The sequence below is a fragment of the Hemicordylus capensis genome, chromosome 6 (assembly GCF_027244095.1).
Source record: "Hemicordylus capensis ecotype Gifberg chromosome 6, rHemCap1.1.pri, whole genome shotgun sequence".
In the NCBI taxonomy this organism is placed as follows: Eukaryota; Metazoa; Chordata; class Lepidosauria; order Squamata; family Cordylidae; genus Hemicordylus; species Hemicordylus capensis.
The window spans coordinates 129,626,031-129,648,262 of NC_069662.1; positions in this window are offsets into that span (position 1 = coordinate 129,626,031).

The window sequence follows — 22,232 nt, forward strand, 5'->3', positions numbered from 1 at the left end:
TTAGTATGAGAACCAAAGCATACTAAGCAGAATCTTTCCCACTGACATACATTCACGAATACAAGATGGAGGGTACTATTGCTCTCCTCAGCTACCATCAAAATGGTGTAGCAAGAGCTCAGTTCTCCATTAACAATATACCCTAGGATCAATATATATAGATCAATATGAAATGCTTAGATTCACAGGTAACATTGTCATGCCCCTACTCCATGCTGCTCATGGTTACAGTAGGGTTTGTCTGAAGAGGCAAACCCTACTGTTATAGCGGGCATTGGTCTAAATGGGGCACTGGTCTAATAAAATTTTGACATAACATAGTTATTTCTGCAGATTTCTATACTGACTATGAAAAATAATTGTGTTATATAAGTATATTTTTTCTTATCAGAATGAAAATATCTGCTTTAGAGTCTCCCCCCCCTTTATTTTTCAACCAATTATGTGAAATTTAGTCCCCCCCTTTTTTTTTAGTGTTCAAAGGCCCCTCATAATGGGAGGCCCTACGCTGTAGCATTCACTTACTTAGCTTGTGCCTAAATCTGGCACTGAGTGGCTCACTTAGGCCAGGGATTTGCCCAGCTTTGCTATATGCTCCTTTCAGGGGGAGATGTTGCCTATTGACTGTGGGACCTTTGGCATGCAGAACATTTGCTCTGTCCCTTAGCTCCGGCTCCCTGCAAAAGGATGGCGATAGTTACACCCAGGCTTGGATTGAGCCACAGGGCAACAGGGCATATTTCCAGTGTGCCTACCCGTGCAGCACCCCTGTGCCATGACTTCCACCCTTAAGTACCCATTCTGCTCAAAACCCGGTGCCCTCCCCACATACATTCCACCGCCATCTCAGTGCCCCCAGTCCGGCCCTGGTTACACCAAAGAGTATTTCTGAAGAAAGACGGACGGCGAGATGGTTTGAGTGTTCAGTAACTGCAATATCATTGAAATGGAAATGCAGTCTTGAAGAAAGATGTGGAGATCGTGCTCAAGCCAATGAGAAACAAAGTACATTTGATGCACACAAAGACATACCGTGCAGAAAGGCCTGTGGAGCCATAGCCCATCTCTGACATGGCCTCTCCCTGACATTGCTTCCTATACTAATTTATACGCTAGCTTAGAGCATGTCCACACAACTCTGGCCCTCCAGCTGTTTCTAGATTACAACTCATACCCTAGTGTAGCAACATGGGCGGTAGCCCATGGCTAGATTTTTTAGCAGCCCCTGTAGCAGTGATTACGTATGTTCCTTGATTCTTCTGTTGTTTTGTGCTTTGTTCTTTTTTTCTGGTTAGAGATTTTAATAAAGATTATTCTAGCAGCTCCTGTTCCCTCACACCACCGACAGTCTCTGCTCCACCTGCTCAGCCTGCCTGCTCCCTCCCTCTTCCCTTGCCAGTGCCAGGAAAGAGCTGGCACTCATGGGCCTGGGGCTAGGGTTGGAGAAGGCAGACACTGCTTGCTTTCGCAGCTACCCACCTCTCTCCCTCTGCCTTTGTCAGAGCTGGCAAGGAGCCAGTGCGCAGGCTAATGACATCAGCTCCCGGTGTGTGTCGCCAAGTAGTGACATCATCAGCCTGTACACCAGCTCATTGTTGGCACAGACGAGGGTGGACTGCAGCTCCCCCAACCCCAGCCCCACTGCACAGCCCTCTCTCAGCCCCATTGAGCAGCCCATGTTAGCTGCACACAATCGCCCATTGGTGGTTCCGCCCCTGAGCTCGCATCATCCTCAGCCACACTAGCCAATAGTGAGGGGTGAGGGGAGTTGTAATCCAACATCTGCAGGAGGGCTGAAGCTGTGCAGCCCCTGGTCCAGGGTAAAGCATGAAATTACAAAGCACAATGCAAGCCTACATGATGAAACAGCGGACCGCTGTCAACAGAAGAATGACTCACCTACGCTCCATTTCAGGCACCCTCAAAGGCAGCCAGGGGCATAGCTACCATTAGGCAAGGGGAGACAGTCATCGTGGGGCCCCACTGTCTCAAAGGACCCCCCAGAGGCACATCACATGACTCCACACCCACCCGTTTTGCACCCCCTATGAATTATGTTGAGTCTTTTGGAGATCGGCAGTAGCAGAGAGTTAAAAAACCAGATTCAATGTGAACTAGATATTCACAGTATTCATAATGGGGATGTGAGTGTAAGTGCACTATATATTGTGAAGTGTGTTTGTGTGTGTATATCAGCGAGGAGCCCATTTTAAAATCTTGTCTCTGGGCCCACTCCAACCTTGCTACGCCCCTGCTCAAAGCTATCTATGCAATGCATGTGAACATCCCAGACAGATGGCACTAATCTCTGAGGATGGAACTGAAAGTAGCCCTGAGAATAGCTGGACATCTTCCCCTTGCTTTGCACACGGGGTTTCCGTAGTTACACTGGCACATGCCACTCAGGGTGACGTTGCAGCAGCTATGCATACCCTTAAGATGGAGGGGTGTTAATCTCTCCCTTTCTATTCAACATGGCACTTTAAAAGCACACCAAGACCACAAGCCAGGCAGGGAGGATGTTCCGTATCTTTCATTTTCTGCAAATGGCCTGTGTTTAAAGTGCTGCCCCCGTGGTTTCTGACGACTGCTCAGGGCAATTTTGCTTAGCCTAGCGGAATGTCCTGGAAACTCCTGGCAAGAACAGAGGCCCCAAGACTGGAACATGTTGAGCAGAGACAGAAAGCCTATGAACAACCCGTGGCCAGGGGCCAGAGTAAACAAGCGCGGTTCATCGAGTTGTGGTTAGAAATGTCTCTCTTTCAGTATGCAGCCCAAATCCGCTGCCAACAATTGCCATAAAGTTATTACCCAAAGCTGTTTTTCCTCTCAGTAAGACAAACCCAATGAAAGGCTGCTTCTCGTCCAGCCTCTTGCTGACATTAGTCCTCCGATAGGCTCTCATGCCAGGAGAAACCTGCAAACTGTGGTCGGCCTTCCAGGCTGCGTTTTTCATTAGGCGAGTTAGGCTTCTGTACAGAAGGGGAGAGAGAAAGCTGCGAGTGAGAGCAAAAGACTCCCCACACACTGTTCTTTTCAGGATAGCATGACAAACCACAGAGCCAATGCTGTGCTCGCTTTCCAAAACCCAGTCCTAGCTGGCCTGGGTTGCAAGTGTCCTGCAGGATGCAATGAAGCTAGCATTACAGAAAGAAGCATTACAATCATCATCATCATCACCTTCAGAACATAGGAAGCAGCCATATACTGAGTCAGACCATTGAACCATCTAGCTCAGTATTGTCTACACTGACTGGCAGCAGCTCTTCAAAGTTTCAGGCAAGAGTCTTTCCCAGCCCTACCTGGAGATGCTGCCAGGGACTGAACCTGGGACCTTCTGCATGCAAAGCAGATGCTCTACCACTGAGCTATGGTTCCATCCTCTAAGAGGAATATCCTACAGCAGACAGTGTTCACATGTAGTCACCCAACCAGATGCAAACCAGGGTGAACCCTGCTTAGCAAAGAGAGCAATCCATGCTTGCTACTGCAAGAATGGCTCTCCACCACAAACATAGAAGCATAGGAAGCTGCCTTATACTGAGTCAGATCACTGGTCCATCTTGCTCAGTTTTGTCTGCACTGACTGGTAGCAAGATTTCAGGCAGAAATATTTCCCAGCCTACTTGGAGATACCAGGGATTGAATACAGGACCTTCTGCATGCAAGGATATGCATGCTATGGCCCCTTCACCTTAAAGCCAACAGTGCTCGCATGTGGTCAACCATCCACAGGTGAACCCTGCTTAGCAAGTGGGTCAGTTCGTGCTTGCTACTACAAGCCTTGCCTGATTCCCATCATTGTCATGCTCATCTTCATCCTCATCCTTATCAGACCTATTCTCCTGGTTGTCAGATACCTGTCAGGAATGAAAGCAGACAGACATAAATCATAGGAGGAGGAGGAGGAGGAGGAGGAGGAGGAGGGAGCTACAACCAAAGAAGTGTTGAGAGAGAGGATTTAACATGTCTGCCACAACACCATTTCAGATGAGTGGTGCTTCCCCTTGCAGCCAGCTGCTTGCATTTTCTACTGCTCTGTCATTTTAGGGGCAATGTACCCATGATATTTAATATAGGAAGAGCTCTGCTGAATCAAACCAAAGCCCCATTTAGTCCTGGTATCCTATTTGCCAACAGTGGCCAACCAGATGCCTCCCGGAAGCCCACAATCAAGGGCTGAAAGAGAGCCGTCAGAAACGAAACAGACATAAATCACCACCACTTAAAATTAAAATGACAACTTTAAGAGCATACTGCCTCTGTACATTCCATACAGCCATAATTCCTAAAAGCTGTTGATAGAATTCTCCTCCATGCATTTGTCTAACTCCTTTTAAAGTCTTCTGAGCTAGCGGCCATCACCACGTCTTACTACACAGAAGGTGCTAGAAACAGCTACCATTCTTCGTAGCTGTCCTGTAACATGTAGAGACACTGCTTACATGCACACACTGGCTTACATTTGGCTCAGCCAGCTGTGAACCCATGAGGAATACGGGCTCTTTAGCTCTGTGGCACTCACCAGCACATGGATGTTCCTAATGTCAACACAGTGCTTAGGATGCATGGAGCCACACCTGCTGTTGTTAAGGGCATCCAAAAATAAAAACAAACAATTAAATCTATTGTTCACCTATATCCTGCCCTTCCCCCAAATAATATATATATATCCTCCCCTTCCCCCAAGGAAACTCCAAGGGTGCATCATACTGGAGACATCCCTGTTTGTCCTCACAACAACCCTGTGAGGTAGTTTAGGCTGAGAGAGATTGGCTGACCCAAGGTGACTCAGTGACCCTCGTAACTGAATGGGGATTTTCAACCCTGGCTCACAACCCATTCCACAATGGCGTGCTTGAAGAAGGTTTTCATCAATCAGCAGAAAACAGTCAAAGTGGGGGGCTAGATGGGCCTCTCCGGGGAAGGCAATTGGCACCACCACCACCATCACCAAGAAGGCCCTGTCCTGGGTCACTGCCAACTGTACTTCAGATGACAGTGGGACACAGAGCAGGGATGGCTCCAAAAATCTTTGTGCTTTGGCAGGCTCACAAATGGGGGAAGGGGTCCAGAGATCAAACTGATGCTCCTTCTAGGAAAAGGCAACTGTTTTTACAGGCCGAGTATCATATCAATGACTTGAATGATGCTATTGCAGGTTCCCCCATGCTTATTGATGTTAGAGGCAGCAATAGCCTTGCACTTACCCCCAAGAGGTAGAGGAAGCAGGATTTAAAATCAGATTTAGGATTTCTGTAGTGATCGATCTGGGCCATCCCTAGACTAAGTTGTGCCCCACAGGACACATTTCCAGTTTGTTCCCTTCATTTGTTCAGCTTCTAAATATTATTTTTAATATTTTTTAAATTGCATTTTTGCCCCTTTCACAATTTTGATGCACAATCTGTACACATGATTTCCCCCTGTCATAACAACATAGGGAGTTGCTTTATAGTGAGTCAGGCCATTGGTCCATCGAGTCTAGTACTGTCTGCACCAGGGGCAGACAACCTTGGCACACCAGCTGTTGCTGAACTACAACTCTCATAATCTCAGCCACAATCCATTGTTGTTGCTGAAGGATGATGGGAGTTGTAGTTCAGCAACAGCTGGAGGTCCAAAGTTGCCTACCCTGGTCTACACTGACTGGCAGTGGCTCTCCAAAGTTCCAGGCAGGAGGAGTTTCTCCCTGTCCTACCTGGAGATGCTGAAGAGTGAACCTGGGACCTTCTGCATGCAAGCAGGCAGACATTCTTCCACTGAGTTGTAGCCCCATCCCCTATGGTGGACCCTGCTTAGCAAACAGGACAATTCATGCCCACTGCCACAAGACCAGCTCTCCTGCCACAAGACCAGCTAGGCTACAGCATCTGGGGCTCTTTACTTTGGAAAAGAGGCGACAAAGGGGAGACATGACTGAGGTGTATAAAATTATGCATGGACTGGAGAGAGTGGACCGAGATAATTTTCTATCCCTCTCTCACAACATTAGAATCAGGGGTCAACCCACGAAACTGAAGGCTGGGAAATTTAGGACCGACAAGAGGAAGTACCTTTTCACACAGTGCATAATTAATGGAATCCTCTGCCATGGGATGTGATGATGGCCACCAGCTTGGATGGCATTAAAGGGGGCTTAAACAAATTCATGGAGGGCAGGTCTACCAATGGCTACTAGTCTGGTGGCTGTTGGTCACCTCCCGCCTCAGAGGCACGATGCCTCTCAATACCCGTTACAGGGGAGCAACACAGGAGAGAGGGCATGCCCTCACCGCTTGCCTGTAGGTGAGGCATGCCCTCACCGCTTGCCTGTAGGCCCACCAGACATCTGGTGGGCCACTGTGTGAACAGGATGCTGGACTTGATAAGCCTTGGGCCTGATCCAGCAGGGCTGTTCCTTCTTATTTATTTATTTATTTAATTTATTGTATTTATATACCGCCTAGTATAAACATCTCTTATGTCCCTGGGATGATTACAAGCACTGCACCACAGGTGGTCGCCTGCCCTGAAATCCAACTCTAGATTAGATAGCAAAGGAGCCAGAAAAGCAGCACATTTCTTCAGTTCCCACTTTCTTTTTACAGGACTGAGCTCCCTTCTTGTGCCTTCAAGGCCCAAGCTTCCCTAATAACAGCCGAATGCATTTCCTTCATGCTTACTCCGTCCCCTTAATAAGCATGCATTAGTTTGTGCTCTCCGCTCTGTGCCCAGCAGATATAATAATAACAATGTCTGCTGAGCTTTTTGCAAGGAACCCTGCAATAACACCACCTTCCCTTCTCCTCTGAGTTAAAAAGAGAACAGGCTGACATGCATTCAGAATGCACCATACCAACGTAATGATAGCAAATTACACGGAAAAGGAAAAGGTTCCGTGGCATCTGTGTCATTTCAATCCACTCGTACAAGGAAACATTTCAGCTGCATCATTTGTGTCCCTCTTGTTTCTAAATGACCAGTTCAGCACTGCAGGTCAGTAGGAGACCCTTTAATGAAAGGACGCGAAAAGGAGGTACCAGATACAATGACTCTATATACACTCTCCATACACAAATGTATGAATGTTTTATTACTTAGGGTGCATTTGAAAGATAGGAATAGATTGTTTTCTCATCTGGATGCTAGTTCCTTTGCTTGAGTTGTCCCAACTCAAGCAAAAAATAATAATATATATATATATATATATAAACACACCTCATCACTCCATATGGATACAAATGAATTGGAATGGTCCTAAGAGAAAGGCGTAGCCTTTGGAACCCTTCACAACACACATACTGATTGCTTTTAGGGATGTGCAAATAGATTCAAATTTGAATCAATTCAACTCAAATCTTGGTGACTCGAATGCTTCGAATTTGAATCAAATCACCACTTTGATTTGAATGCTTCAAATTGGAATCAAATTTTCAAAATTTGATTTGAATTTGATTTGAGCCATTTGGCACCTTTAAAAAAACATTCAGGCCCCCTGATTGGTTTTTTAAAAAGGCACCAAATCAGGGTCTAATTGATTCAAATTTGATTTGAATTCAATTTAAATGTTCAGACCAGATTTAAATTTGATTCAGATTTGAAATGAATTTTTGGAATTTGATTCAAATTCGAATTGAATCAAAAATTTGTTTAGTGCATCTCTAATTAATTTTTAGGAATAATGGCAAGCAGCATTACTGTGCAAAGGTGTTGCAGGAATGGCATGGACGGACAAAAGGGATACTTGCCCATAGTTCCTAGGAGTGATTAGTTTTAAAAGTCTATAGGCTGGTTCACACAACCGTTAAAATCAGGATAGGAGGTGGGCTACCCAGATTTGCATGGCCATGTATTTCCCTCCAGCCCAGGTTGCTTCCAGCAAGGCTACCCAGCTTTTGCAACCAGTTTGTTTGTTTTTTTAACCAAAGGTGGATGACAGCAGAAGCCACACCTACACAACAACCATAGACACCTGAACCCAGAGCAGCTATCAGCAAAGGAAGTGCTAGCCCCAAAGCACACTCTATGCTCCTGAAGCTGAAACAGCTTTGGCAGGGCTGCATCCATCTCCTGATCCTTTGTGGCCAAAGGAGGGCAGCCGCTGATGGCTTGACAGTCTGCTGGCAGGGAAGGGGATATTGGGAATGTAACTCAGCCCTTGGAGGACCTTCAGTGGAGGGTGGAACTTGAGGCTGAGGTTTTCAGCAGCAGACCTGCCACCAGCCATGGTGGTTGGGCTGGAGGATCCCAGCAGAGATGCTGATCATGGCTGATTACAGGGTGACATCTTGCTTGGGCTCCTACCCACCTCTTAACAGCCATGTGAGTGATTCTATTGCTTCCCATTCTGGGATCATTAGGGAGTGGTTCTCATGTTTGCATCATCCCCATGATAGGTTTGCATGGAAATTTAGTCCACCCAGATTCCCATGATGAACATTCCGATGATGAATGGAATCATCAAGACCATGATTATTCATCAGACAATTTATTCCACCATGCCATCAGTGTTCCCTCTAATTTTTATCATCAGTGAGTGGAAAGAACAACAAATATTTATATACCACTTTTCAGGAAACGTTTCCAAAGTGGTTTACATGGAAAAATAATAAATAAATAAGATGGCTCCCTGTCTCCAAAGGGGTCACAATCTAAAAAGTAACATAAGACAGACACCAGAGTTTTGGAAAGAGTTTTGTTCTGGGCAGCAGTATCAACACACACACTCTTTCTCACTCTCTCATGCACACACACACACACACACACACTGGAAGAATTAATGCACATTTTTAAATCTCCCCCACCCCAGGTCCCCACCTCGCCACTCTCCCAACACTCTGTTTCCCCCTCTCCCCAGTCGGGAAGCATTGCCCTCTCCCCCAGCTGGGCCGCTGCCTCCTCCTCCTCCTCCTCCTCCCTCCCCCCAGGCCAGGCACAGAGGACTTTGCCCCCGCCTTGTACCTCTGAAAGCCTGCCGTGCAGTGCGGTAGGATGGGGGTGGCGGCGAGCTCCTTCCAGCTCCTCTCCTCTCCGAATTTGAATCAAATCAAAGAAACTTGCTCTGCTCTCTGCAGCCCATTTCTGGTTTTCTTCCACATGGAGGAAACGGGCTGCAGAAAGCAGCACCCGTGCAGTCACTTGAGAGGAGGGGAGGTGGAAGGAGCTCACCGCTGCCCCCCATCCCGCCACACTGCACAGCGGTGGGCTGCTGTGCCCGGCTGCGGGGGGAGGGAGGTGGTGGTGGCCCAGCCAGGGAGAGGAGGAAATGGGGCAATGCTTCTCAGCTGGGGAGAGGGGGAAACGGGGTGCCAAGGAGTTGGGCAGCAGTGGCGGAATCAAAATTTTGATCAGAATCAAAATCTGATCACAGTATCAATAAATAGCAATTTATGATCTGTGGCAAAATTTGTGGTTTTTTATGATCTGTGGCAAAATCTCAGGACCATGAGCTTCTTGATGCATATCTGTAGTGACACTGTTCAGTCTGCACTGCACATTGGGAACTCTGTGCAATTTTCACTACATCCCGTGTCTGAACAGTATCTATCAGAACTGGTTGCAAATAGGGCTGGTGGTTAGTGAGCATGCACATAAGCGCACTTTAGAGGGAACAGTGCATGTCGCCACTGTGGGCTATTGCCAGATGTGTAGTAGCATAACAGAATGGCACTGTTTATCTAGGAGCAGTACATAAACATGGGATGTTCCAGTCAAACACCCACCCCTAAGTGCTCACCTCACCTCCAGCCCTATTTGCAACCAGTTCTGATAGATACTGTTCAGGCATGGGCTATAATGGAAATTGCACAGAGTTCCCAATATGCAGTGCAGACTGAACAGTGTCACTACAGATATGCATCAAGAAGCTCATGGTCTTGAGATTTTGCCACAGATCTTTAAAAACCCAATATAAATTGCTATTTATTGATACTGTGATCAGATTTTGATTTTTAAAAAATATAATCATTGTGTACAGCACCTTGCAGACAGATGGTTCTACATACAACATCATGAATGAATGAATGAATGAATGAATGAATGCTGGTTTCCACAATACAACAGATTATAGTATTGTAAGTCATTTTTCAACCACACATCCAGTATACATAAGACCAAAAGGTAAATCATGCTGTGTTTATGATCTACTGAGTGTCATCCATCTGTTTTGAAAGATATCTGCCCACTGTATGTCTTCTCTATATTTCATAAAATATATACGTGAAATTAATTTTACAGAAATCTAAAAACCAGCTCAAGTTATCACTGTCTCTGGCAAGCCATCATTAGGTGAAAAAATAATTGTTTGGGGTTTTTTTGTTTTGGTCTCTGCCTTGCTCTCCTATTCAAGTAACTGGACTAATCAAAAGAAACTGACTCACTTATTCATCTTATTTGGTAGAAATATTGATGTTGCACAGAAGCACTTTCCATCTATGGCAGCCATCCCTATGATCATCATGTTGTCAGGGTGGCTAGGACTAGGAACATCTGTATGTAGACTCTTGTCAGGAGCAGGCTTTTCATCAGGCATGGTGAGGTGAGTGCCTCAAGTGGCAGCTTTTTGGGGTGGCAATGGGACAGGAAGATGTTCTCTGACACTCCCTGCTGCCTCCCCTGACCTCCCACTGCCTGCCACCATTGAAGCAGCCCTTTGCTGAGCAGTGGCCACAACAAGCTACATCAAGAATGTCTTCTGCCACCTCCTCCTTCACCCAGTCCAGCGTTCAGCCTCACACTTCACTGGGCTAGAGTAATGAAAATAAGGAAGTGCAAAAGGAAATTATGAAAGGACAGAAGAGTTCAGGAAACTCTTTATAGAAAGAAATTTGAAGATGCGTTCCGGAATGGCCGTAGAGCTGAGAAGTCGCCAAGGATGCCTAGCTTAGTGGTTCACTCCTTGTTGAGTGTACTATACTCAGAGGCGTATCTAGGGAAAATAGCGCCTAGGGCAAACACTGAAATTGCGCCCCCTGTCCAAGCATCTGACACCCATCTTTCAGATAACTTTACCATAATATCAGCTGAAAATTACAAGTCAAGCTCGTTAATCTTTTAATATTTCAAAAACTATTTAGCAGTGGACTTAGCCAGACCAAAAAATGCTGGAAAACTACAAATTTCAGTATGTGGGGGCTCATGAAATACCCAAATACTATGTGGAGATGTACTTGGAAAACTAAACAGAAGTGCCTGTCTTATTCTCTACTATGCATTGTAGCATCAGCATTACATAAGTTTTAAAAATCAATGGAGAATTTGACTTTTCCCAGATACTCTGTAAATAATTAAAGGATATGCAGAGTAAACTGTGTCACTGCTTGGAATATATTCTAGTCTTTCAGAAAGACAGTTAAAATGAGAGAAAGAGAGCAAGAAACTCCCAGTGGGCCTTAATATTAAGGGTTTCACACTGATTCAAAGACAAACTCACCATTAATAGCCATATTAGCAAGACATCACATTTAACTCACTTATCACAAGAAGCAAAGTAAGAGCAAATGAATACAATCCTAGCTCATAAGCGTCAGCTCAGTATTCACAAGCCCTGATTCTCTGTACATAGTGCCAATCTGAATATGTGTACAGTGTCTTATATTATATATTTTTTATTATTATTTTTACCCGTAGCCCCTTTGGGGGGCTTCCTAAAGGCTGGGGGGGTTTGCAAAGATTCCCCCTCACCCCGCTGGCCTCTAGGGCCTCGCAGGAACCATTTGAGCATGTGCAGTGGCCGTTTTTAAAAATAATCTTTTTTTTTTTAAAAAAAAGACCACTGAAAACAAAATGGCCACCGCGCATGCTCAAATGGCCTCTGAAAAGCCTGGCATGACCTAGAGCCTCACAGAGGCCATTTGAGCATGCACGGTGGCCATTTTGTTTTTGGCAGCCATTTCTTTTTTTAAAAAATTAATTTTACAAATTGGCGCCCCCCTTCAAGTGGCACCCGGGGCACGTGCCCTGCCTGCCCTACCCCTAGATATGCCCCTGACTATACTCATCATGGAGGGGACACAGAGACTACTCTTTGCCCAAAGCACTATGTATCCTAGGCCCAACCCTGGTTGCACATTGGGCTAGAAGGCAGAGGAGAAGGAGGTGGGTGTTCATGCTTGTCTTCATGTGCATTGCTAGTAAAATGGCAGCAATGGCAGAAAGCAGGCATGCAAGTTCTTGGGCCAACATTGCCTTTTGTGTTGAGCTGCTCACAACCTCAGACAGGGGCATAGAAAAATTGGAGTGGACCCTGGGACAAGAGGCAAAAATAGGCCCCTGGGCTCATGCCCTTCTTTTCCTCCTCACCACCACCATGGTTTTGCTGCAGAAGAACTGTAACGACATGGTGAAAAACAAACCATTCTCAGCATACCCTTTCTCTCACTCCTATACAATATCACATACTTCCATGCAGACATGCACACACACTTGTGCTCACACATTCTCCTGGCTCAGGATCATTTTTGAAGCATATATACCTATCACAACCACCTCATATATTATTCATACCACACCAGTGCTGAAGAGCAAAGAGCAAGCTGTTACCTAGCTGGCGGGTTCCCCTCCACCCAGGGCCCCAGGGATATTTTGTTATGAGCGGTGCATTCCACTTCTGTTGGGACCTTGTAGGTGTGGTTATAAAACAGGAAGTTTCCCAAGGAAAGTCACAGCCACAGGTTCGAAAGTCCAAATAAAAACATATTTTGTTGAATACAATGAAGAGGTGTGACTATAATGCTAATACGGGGGGCGGTTCCTATGTAACTTGGACACTTAGATGGGCTGGTGGATTCAGCTAGAGGCTGTCTTCCTTGGGCTTTGCCCTGGGCACTGGCTCTTTTAGATCTAATAAAACCTCCTAGCCTAGCCTGACAAGTCACAAGCATGCACTCAAATGCTTTACATGTGTTATGACTATAAATATATGGTTGTGGCTATGATAGACAGAGATGGGGAAGGGGAACAACAATGGGTCTGTTCAGTGAAATAATCTGATAAAGGCTGATAAACGAGCAAGAGGGAACCAGCCATAAGAGAGGAGACAGAAGAAGGTACCCCAATGGGTTTGGGGAGAAATGGAAGGAGAAGTTAGTGAAAGTTCCACTGGAGGAGTAGGGGGCAGAGCAGAGAAGACCCCAAGAAAGCCTGGGGAAGCAAGGAGAGAGAAGCCAATTATGGAGCCAGCAGATAGACTAGAGATGAGTGAGAGCAATCTCTAAAAGAGTTAGGACAGAGAAGGAAGGCAGAGACCTCCTTATGGGGGACATGGAGTTCAGGAAGAAGTAGGTGCAGAGCCCAGGAGAGCTTGGATAGAGAAGGAAGGAGAATCCCGTTTAAGAAACTTGGCAAGGAACCAGGAAGAAGAAGGAAAGGAACCCAGGCAAACCCGGGTGAACTCGATTGAGGGAAGGTGAAGGGCCAGTCAGGAGAACCATCAAAAGACTGGGAGAGAGCGAGACAGAAACCCGATTGAGTTAGGGTAAGGAGAGAAGGAGAAGCCAGTCAGGAGAACTGGAAGGAGAGAGACCCAAATAAGTCCAGGTCAGAAAGGGAGAGGAGAGCCGAACTGGAGATCTGGCAGTGAGAGAAACAGAGAGTGAGAACAGGGGGAAGAGTAATGAAGAAGAGTTAGGAAGCGTAATGAGACCAAACTTAGGAAATCGACTAGAGAAAATTGACTAGAGGAAGGGGAAACAGTTTCCCTAGTTGTGGAGGAGAGCGGTTGCCAGCTCTCCAGCAAAAGGCAAATCTAGGGGTTAAATGTATGCTAGGCTGCTTGGAACCAGGAATTCTAAGTGGCGAAGAAAGTGGCTCCCTGTGCTGTTGGAGGCTGCCAGAGATTGAGAGTGTGTTATTGGGGTTTGAACTTGCTAGAGGCCAGTGGCAGAGAAGGGGAGGAGCAAAGGGGGCTCTGTGAGTGAGTTCCCTATAATTAGTGGGAACATCCAATGGATGTACATGGATGATGGGTTCAGCTAGAGGCCGTCTTCCTTGGGCTTTGCCCTGGGCACGGGCTCCCCATGGGAGAGCTTTTTAGATCCAATAAAACTTCCTAATCTAGCTTGACAAATGACAAGCGTACACACACACACACACACACACGAATTGGGAAGAAAAAGGGAAATTCCCAGGAGCAGAGGCGTATCTAAGGAAAATAGCGCCTAGGGCAAGCACTGAAATTGCGCCCCCTGTCCAAATATCTGACACCCATCTTTCAGATAACTTTACCATAATATCAGCTCAAAAATACAAGTCAAGCTCATTAATCTTTTAATATTTCAAAAACTATTTAGCAGTGGATGTAGCCAGACCAAAAAATGTTGGGAAACTACAAATTTCAGTATGCTGGGGCTCATGAAATACCCAAATACTATGTGGAGGTGAACTTGGAAAACTAAACAGTGCCTGTTTAATTCTCTACTATGCATTGTAGCATCATTATTACACGTTGTAAAAATAAATGGAGAATTTGACTCTTCCCAGATACTCTGAAAATAATTAAAGGATATGCAGAGTAACCTGTATCACTGCTTGGAATATATTCTAGTATTTCAGAAAGACCGTTAAAATGAGAGAAAGAGAGCAAGAAAATCCCAGTGGGCCTTAATACTAAGGATTTCACGCTGATTCAAAGACAAACTCACCATTAATAGCCATGTTATTAAGACATCACTTTTAACTCACTTATCACAAGAAGCAAAGTAAGAGCAAATGAATACAATCCTAGCTCATAAGCTTCAGCTCAGTAGTCACAAGCCCTGATTCTCTGTACATAGTGCCAAACTGAATATGTGTACAGTGACATATTATATTAATTTTTAAAAATTGTTTTACCTGTAGCCTCTTCGGGGGGCTTCCTAAAGGCTGGAGGGGTCTGCAAAGGTTCCATCTCCCCCCATTGGTCTTTAGGGCCTTGCAAGGACCATTTCAGTATGTGCAGTGTCCATTAAATTTTTTTTTTTTAAAAAATGGCTGCTGAAAACAAAATGGCCACCGTGCATGCTCAAATGGCCTCTGCGAGGCCTGGCATGGCCTTGGGCCTCACAGAGGCCATTTGAGCATGCACGGTGGCCATTTTGTTCTCGGTGACCATTTTTAAAATTAATTTATTAATTTTTAGAAATGGTGCCCCCTTCGAGTGGCACCCGGGGCACGTGCCCTGCCTGCCCTACCCTAGATACGCCCCTGCCCAGGAGCAGAGGAAGGAGGGGTTCTCTCTGTACAACCTGTCCTGTCCTATATAAAGGAAGAGGAAGCCAGGTTCTCTGTGATAAAGCTGGGGTGCAGTGATAGTAAAAGTAGAGGGGTCACAACCTTATGGGATATGCTGGCCTTGGGCCAAAATAAACAAATACAATACAATACACAATCTTCTGGGATGGATCCCAGAGGCTGAGCAGTTTTGACAGCTTTTGACTGGCTATTTTATAGGTTGGAAGATGCTCTTTGAGTGTCTTTCTGGGTTAATAGTTACTTGAGGATGCTTCTAGTGGAAAACAATGAGTCTCAGGAGCTAGAAGACACAAAGATGGGAATTCCTGAGGATGGAAGCCAAATGTTGACTTTAACGATTTGGGCTTGTGGTCATATGGACTAAGTTAATCTGGGAGGGGCGACTGAGGGCTAACGTGTAGGTCAGGAGTACAATTACATGCATGGATATAAGAGAAGTCATGGCTACCTGGCCTTAGTCCCAAGTTCCCCAAATGTCCATATGGGAAAGCCAATTCAGAGTGCCAGGGTTCCCAGTCCGGGCTTCTAGAAAGTGAGGAACTGCCACTGCGTTCCTCCGAAGCTAGTTTTCCTGTTCTGCTTTTAGTGACAATGGTGAACGCTGCTTCTCCTGGACTCTTCCAGGGACAGGCAAGTCCAGAACGCACACCTCTCTAAGATAGTTGGGGGGGGGGGGTATACAGGGGGCCCAGTTTTGGACCTCCTTTGTCCCCCCTCCCCCCTTATTCAGTTATAGCTAAGCCCTTGACTACAGACTGAAAAGTTCCCAGGATCTATATATTTAATTCTCCTAGGCGTACTCATCACAAATCCCATGCATGGCAGCTCTTGTGAGAGTTTGGGATAGCAACAGGACAGTGGTGGGGGGGATGGCGGTGGCGGCGGTGGCAGCAGCCAGCCAGTTGGCCCGCAGGAAAACAAAATGCCAGCGAGCGGGAGCGGAGCTGGCGGGTGGGGGGAAGGGGACAGGCGGATGAGGGTGGCTGGCCAGGAAGAAAACAGCAGCAACGGCAGCACATGGGTAGGCGAAGAAGCAGGGGAACGGTGGTGGAGGCTGGCCCTGGCAGGGAAACGGCAATGGAGGTGGGTGGGGAAGAAAGGCGGAGGCGAACTAGATGGCAGCGGCAAATAGTTAGTGGTTGAAACTGAGGATTTTTGGAAGTGGCAGGGAGGAGAAGCGGCGGCAGGCAGGGAGGAGAATCCTGGCCACCGAGGGAGAACAAACTGGGGGTGGGTGGGAATGAACTGGGGTAGGAGGAAGAACGAACTGGGGCTGAAGGGGGGGAACAAAACGAGACTGAAGGTGGGGAGAGTCAGGGAGAACTAGGGGCGCAGATGCTCTGTGCCAGGTCAGCTAGTTCTGCAGTATTCTCCCAGCCTCGAAAATGTCTCCACCAATCCAGGCTGCAGCTCATTGATGACCCTGACCTGGTAAGGCTATAAAAACTTCCAGGCCAGCCTTGAGATTTGCCCAAGCAACAATTCATCTTGAGTATATGGAACTCCCTTCTACTGACTCAGTCCACTTGTCCACCTATCTCAATATTGTCTACTCTACATTGACTGCCAGCATCACTGAAGGGTTTCAGATGAGGGTCTCCCCCATTTGGAGATGCCAGACATTGACACTGGGACTTCTGCATACAGAACATGCACTCCAGTACGAAGCTACAACCTTTTCCACTTTCATGCCCAGCTTCTGCAGCCATGCTGCTCCAGTTCCGGCCTAGTCCCTACATCTTCTAATCATTCTTGTTTTTCTTTCTATGACTAACCTTTAAAAAAAGAGAGAGAGAAAGAAATCTGATCCCAGAATGCACTTCTGAACTATCAGCAAGGACTTCCAGCCAGCCTGATCCTACCAAGACTACATGGTAATTTATCATTCCCCTTCTTAAGGACCTCTCTTGAGTCCCTGGGATGAAGGTAGGTAGAGCCGAAATTTAACTATATAAAATACACAGGTAGTGTACCTCTACAGCTAAACATTGTGTGTGCGTATGTGCATGTGCGTGTGTGTGTGTGTGTGGTAGTGGTGGGGATTATGGATGACATTACCACTTGCCCTTGCAAAAAATCAATCTCCTGAGGAGATATTGAGCAACAACCTTTTGATGACCATGCCAGAATCCATCCATAAAAATGTCTATGCCAAAGAAGATGAATAAATCTGACAATCCCTGAACTTTCCCCCTCTGCCAATATTTAGGTCTACAGAGGAGGGTGTTTTCCCCCCAGAGCCAGAAGCAGACATTTGCTAAAAGGCAACTGAGAGAGGGCTTTGCCACTCTTTCTTGCATCCTCTTTATGTCCTTAGGAAGATTGCTTTTTACAATGACAGGCCTCTTTATTATGGTTATTATTAATATCGCTTATTTTCCTGACCCATTTGAAGAAGGATGTCTAGTCGCCTCAAAAACCAAAGTCCTTTTGAATATGCCAAATTGTGGGCTGTCAAGTTGGGCCGCAGAGCTATCAAAGAGAACGAGTGAGATTATTTTGTCCCGATAGCTTGATTGGATTGACTGCATTCTTCTCTCTATTCCTTCTCACTGCCCTTTTGGCGTATTTGTGTGTGGCTCGCAATTGAAGTCCCTTTCTTCTTTACTTTTTCTTTTCTTCCCCCCCCCCCCAAAGTGCACTTAATCCACCTCCCACACCTCCCTTCTCTTTTTAAAAAGAGATGTAGCAGAAATGCAGTCAAGTCGTAGCGTGAATTTTGTGCTTTCCATCTGTTCTGATACTGAAAGGAGTCGGGGGTATCTGGACACTGTCAGGGCGTTGTAGTATATATCTCAAAGTGACTTTGTTATAAAAAAGGAGTTTAATCTCACCTCCTCCTCCACCTCCTCCCCCCACTCTTGGTGTAACCTTGTGAAATTTCCACATTAAAAAGCAATCACATATTTCAAACTAGAAAGGACTGTATTTGGCAAGATGGCTGGAACTCCCTAGTGTGTTGGTTGGAGCTTGTTTTCACTAAAACAAAATAAACTTTCAAAATAAATCAACGGCAACAATATTATAGTCCCCAGATCTTATAATCCTATTAACAGGAGTTGGATGTTTTTGTTGGGTTTCCCCCCCCCCCCTTGTTTAATTGCCACTGGGGCTGACAGAATTGGCCAGGTTTCAACGTGGAAAAACAAGAAGCCAGTTGAAGGAGTCGCCAGAGCAGGCCGCCGAAGCCTGAGCGTTTTGCCCAGCCAGGCCCTGTGGTTACAGAACTCTTAATGACTATTGTAAACCCTTAAATATAATCATCTGTATTTCACCTCTACCTAATGTCCTCCCTGCGTAACATGTTTATGCCCTCAGACAGCAGCTTGAGAGGCTCAACAAATAACTCTGTGAGAAGAACGCGAGGGCAACAAGGTAGCCATGCCGATGCCTGTGAATGAGGCCTCTATCAACATCATAGAAGGGTGCCAATGTCCTCAGTGAAACCGTGCCCAGAATTAACCTCAGCAAAATCTCCTTGCCAGAAGTTGAAATGATGTGGTAATATCAAAAAGTAAATGGACTTACATATAATTCTCGATTTCTTTACATATATTTGTATTGGAAGGACAACAGGAAGGCTAAATCTTGCAGGTCTTTTCTCTGGCTCGTGCTTGCAAACCCTTAGGCGTTTGAGTACTCCTGGTGGGAATCCGCACATAAATAAGGACTACTAAGGGCTTATATAGGAACTGGCACTCTGTCCTTTACGGAGACAAAACATTCACTGAACTAAACGGGAAAGATAGTGATTCAAGTCCAGAGGCAGGCAATGTACTGAGCCACTTCTGTGTGGCTCACAGTTAGCAGACACCCAATGATCCCAGCTTCCATTTACCCAATTATTTTAAAAAGGTTGTAGTCCCTCAGGATCACAAACAGGAACAAAGGAGGGAAGCTGCCATCTACTGAGTCAGGCCATTGGTCCATATAGTTCTGTATTGTCTTCTCTGACTGGCAGCAACTCTCCAGGGTTTCAGGCAGGACTCTTTCCCAGCCCTGCCAGGGGCTTCTACGCACAGCAGGTTTTACCACGGGTTTATGGGGAGGCTTTACTGTGAACTCAAAATTGTCCCAAAAAACCGACACTAATAGTGGATGTTTTTTAACCCCAGATATATAAATTGTGTTACACTCTAATGCACAATGGAAAACCCGAATTGTGTGTGAACTGCTCCCCGATAACCCGCAGGGACTTTGGAGTAAATCTAGCTATGTGAATGCACCCCCTCCATTCTGGAGGAGATGTGAGTTAAAGGTTGAAGCCCTGTGTGAAAAGCTTCCTGGAGATGCCCGGACCTTCTGCATGCTAAGCAGAGGAGCTGTGGCCCCATTCTACAGCTACCACTGAGCTTTGGCCCCATTCCATAGGGACTGTGGATTTGCATTCTATCTAAAGCTAGATAGGCAATAGTTTTTAAAGGACTGATGCCTTGGGAGAGGCATCAGTCCCTATGCTGTACTATTTTGTCACCTCTGGTTAAACCGGTTTTGCAGATTTGAGAAGCAATACAAAATACTAGGACCGGGGAGACTCGAGTTCAAATCCCCATTCAGCCGTGAAACTAGCTGGGTGACTCTGGGCCAGTCACTTCTCTCTCAGCTTAACCTACTTCACAGGGTTGTTGTGAAAGATAAACTCAAGTATGTAGTACACCGCTCTGGGCTCCTTGGAGGAAGAGCGGGATATAAAGGTAATGATAATGATAATAATAATAATAATAATAATAATAATAATAATAATAATATTAAAAAATGCAGAAGTCAACACTGGAGAAGTGTGCATACCACATGCAGTAATCCCACATTCAAAGCATTGTCAAGTATATGAAAAAAAATTTCATCGTTTCTCTCACATAAGAGAAAATGGCATGTAAAATGAAGCTTTCATTATGATTTTAAAAACAAACCAAAAACACACCCAACCCTCATGATTTCAAGATTTGAGATATAGAGGTTGTATATTTGGAAATAACAAAAATGTAATGAAGAGGTACACTGTGGTCACCAGCAGTCTCCTCCTCACAGTATGCATATAAACTGCTCCCTTCCATATGTGTTCACTTTAAAGGGGGTCAGGAAATGCTAGTTAATAAATTGCACTTTGCAGGCCTCCCTCTCTCTGGGTTTCAATAAAAAGCATGTAAATACTCGCTTTTTAAGAGACTCTCTAGAGAGGCTTTTTAGTGTTGTATCTGCAGCTATATCTCATGGGTTTTTAACTTCAACTTTCAGGTTTTAGATTTGGTTTTTAATTGGGTCTTGGCTTTACAAATATGAATACGACAAATATTTATATTCCACTTTTCAACAAAAGTTCCAAAGCGGTTTTCAAATAAATAAATAAATAAATAAATAAATAAATAAAATAAAATAAAATAAAATAAAATAAAATAAAATAAAATGGCTCCCTGTCCCCAAAGGACTCCAAATCTGAAAAAGAAACATAAGATAGACACCAGCAACAGCCATTGGAGGGATGCTGTGCTGGGGATGGATAGGGCCAGTTGCTCTCCCCCTGCTATATAAATCACCATGTTAAAAAGGTGCCTTTTTTGTTCAGTTAGCAGTTGTTACTAACTGTATTAATTTTACCATGCTGATTGTTTTATCATGTTGATTGTTTTACTATTTTTGTGAACCACTCTGAGCTATATTGCACTGAGGGGCAAGATATAAACATTTTAAATAATCAATCAACCGACCAACCAACCAATTAATCAATGCTGTAGCAAATAAAAAGCCACATTAATTCATAAAATAAATAGTGGTTCATATAGGATTGTTTTTAAAGTGATTTCACCGTGTAATTTCACAGTTTGTCTTTCAAACTTTCAAACCAAGTTTGCTTCAAAATATAATAGGACAAAAACCCTGAGTGTTCACTCCCTACAGCTTTATAACACCCCATTCAAATCACTTAAAAACTATCACCTATCACTAGCCTTCATGAACCTCTTTTGCTCTTAATTTAATTCTTTCAGGCTGAACACTTCCCTCTTGTAATCTTACAATACATACTCCTCTTATTTAACAGAGGCAGAAAAAGAAATAAGACTATCTCCTCTCCTGTAGCAAGGTGCAAGCCTCCACACACTGTGGGGAGGGGATATCATAGGACTTTTAAAAAGAAAAATTCAGAACTGCACAATGGTGAGTGAGTGTAATTGGCACAAATTTCATCAACTACAACACAAACCTTGCATTTTCCTTGTCTGTGCACACCTACTTTGTTGCCTAGAGTCACATTCTATGACTTTTAGAAACCTACATAGAGTGAGAGAAAATCCTCAGAACAGGGAATTTGTCAGCACTATTGGAGAAGTGAGTTATATTCATTGATGAAGACTCTGTGCAGAATAGCAGTGGAGTCTGCAAGAAGCATCTTTGACAGGGGGAGAAGAAATGGGGAATCTTGATCAGGGGCTGGTTCTAGATGAGCCTGAACTACTTACTTTACTTTTCACATTGTTATCATTGTTATCAGACACTTTTTCTATCATCTAACATAATATAATTTTTGTATGACTTGAATTTCTGGACTGCACAGCTGTTCTTTTAGGACTGCACATTTTGGGATTTGGGTAGGAACTGCACATTTTGTGTCTGGTTGCACTAAAAAAAAAAAAAAAACCCCAACCCCTTCGATATCATGATATTGGTATACTGGATCAATACACAGGATAAAAATAAAATCCTTCCTTCCTTCCTTTGGAAAGATTTTGCTGCAGCTGGTAGTTGATGCAGGGCTAACAACAAACAAACAAACAAACAAACAAACAAACAAACAAACAAACAAATAAAGTAAGTCATGGTGGGGTTGTGTGCTTTGTGGGACTGACCCCCTCAGAGATATTCCAGGCAGTCTCTTGCCCTTTTTCTTCTAATACATGAGCCACCTGGGATGGATGGTACCATCTAGGGGGATGAATGCTCATTGTAATTTTTGAAAAGGTCTACAGCCCTAGGGATGGAAAATAGGTGATAGCATTGCAATACTTTCAACTTTTGGTGTGTCATGC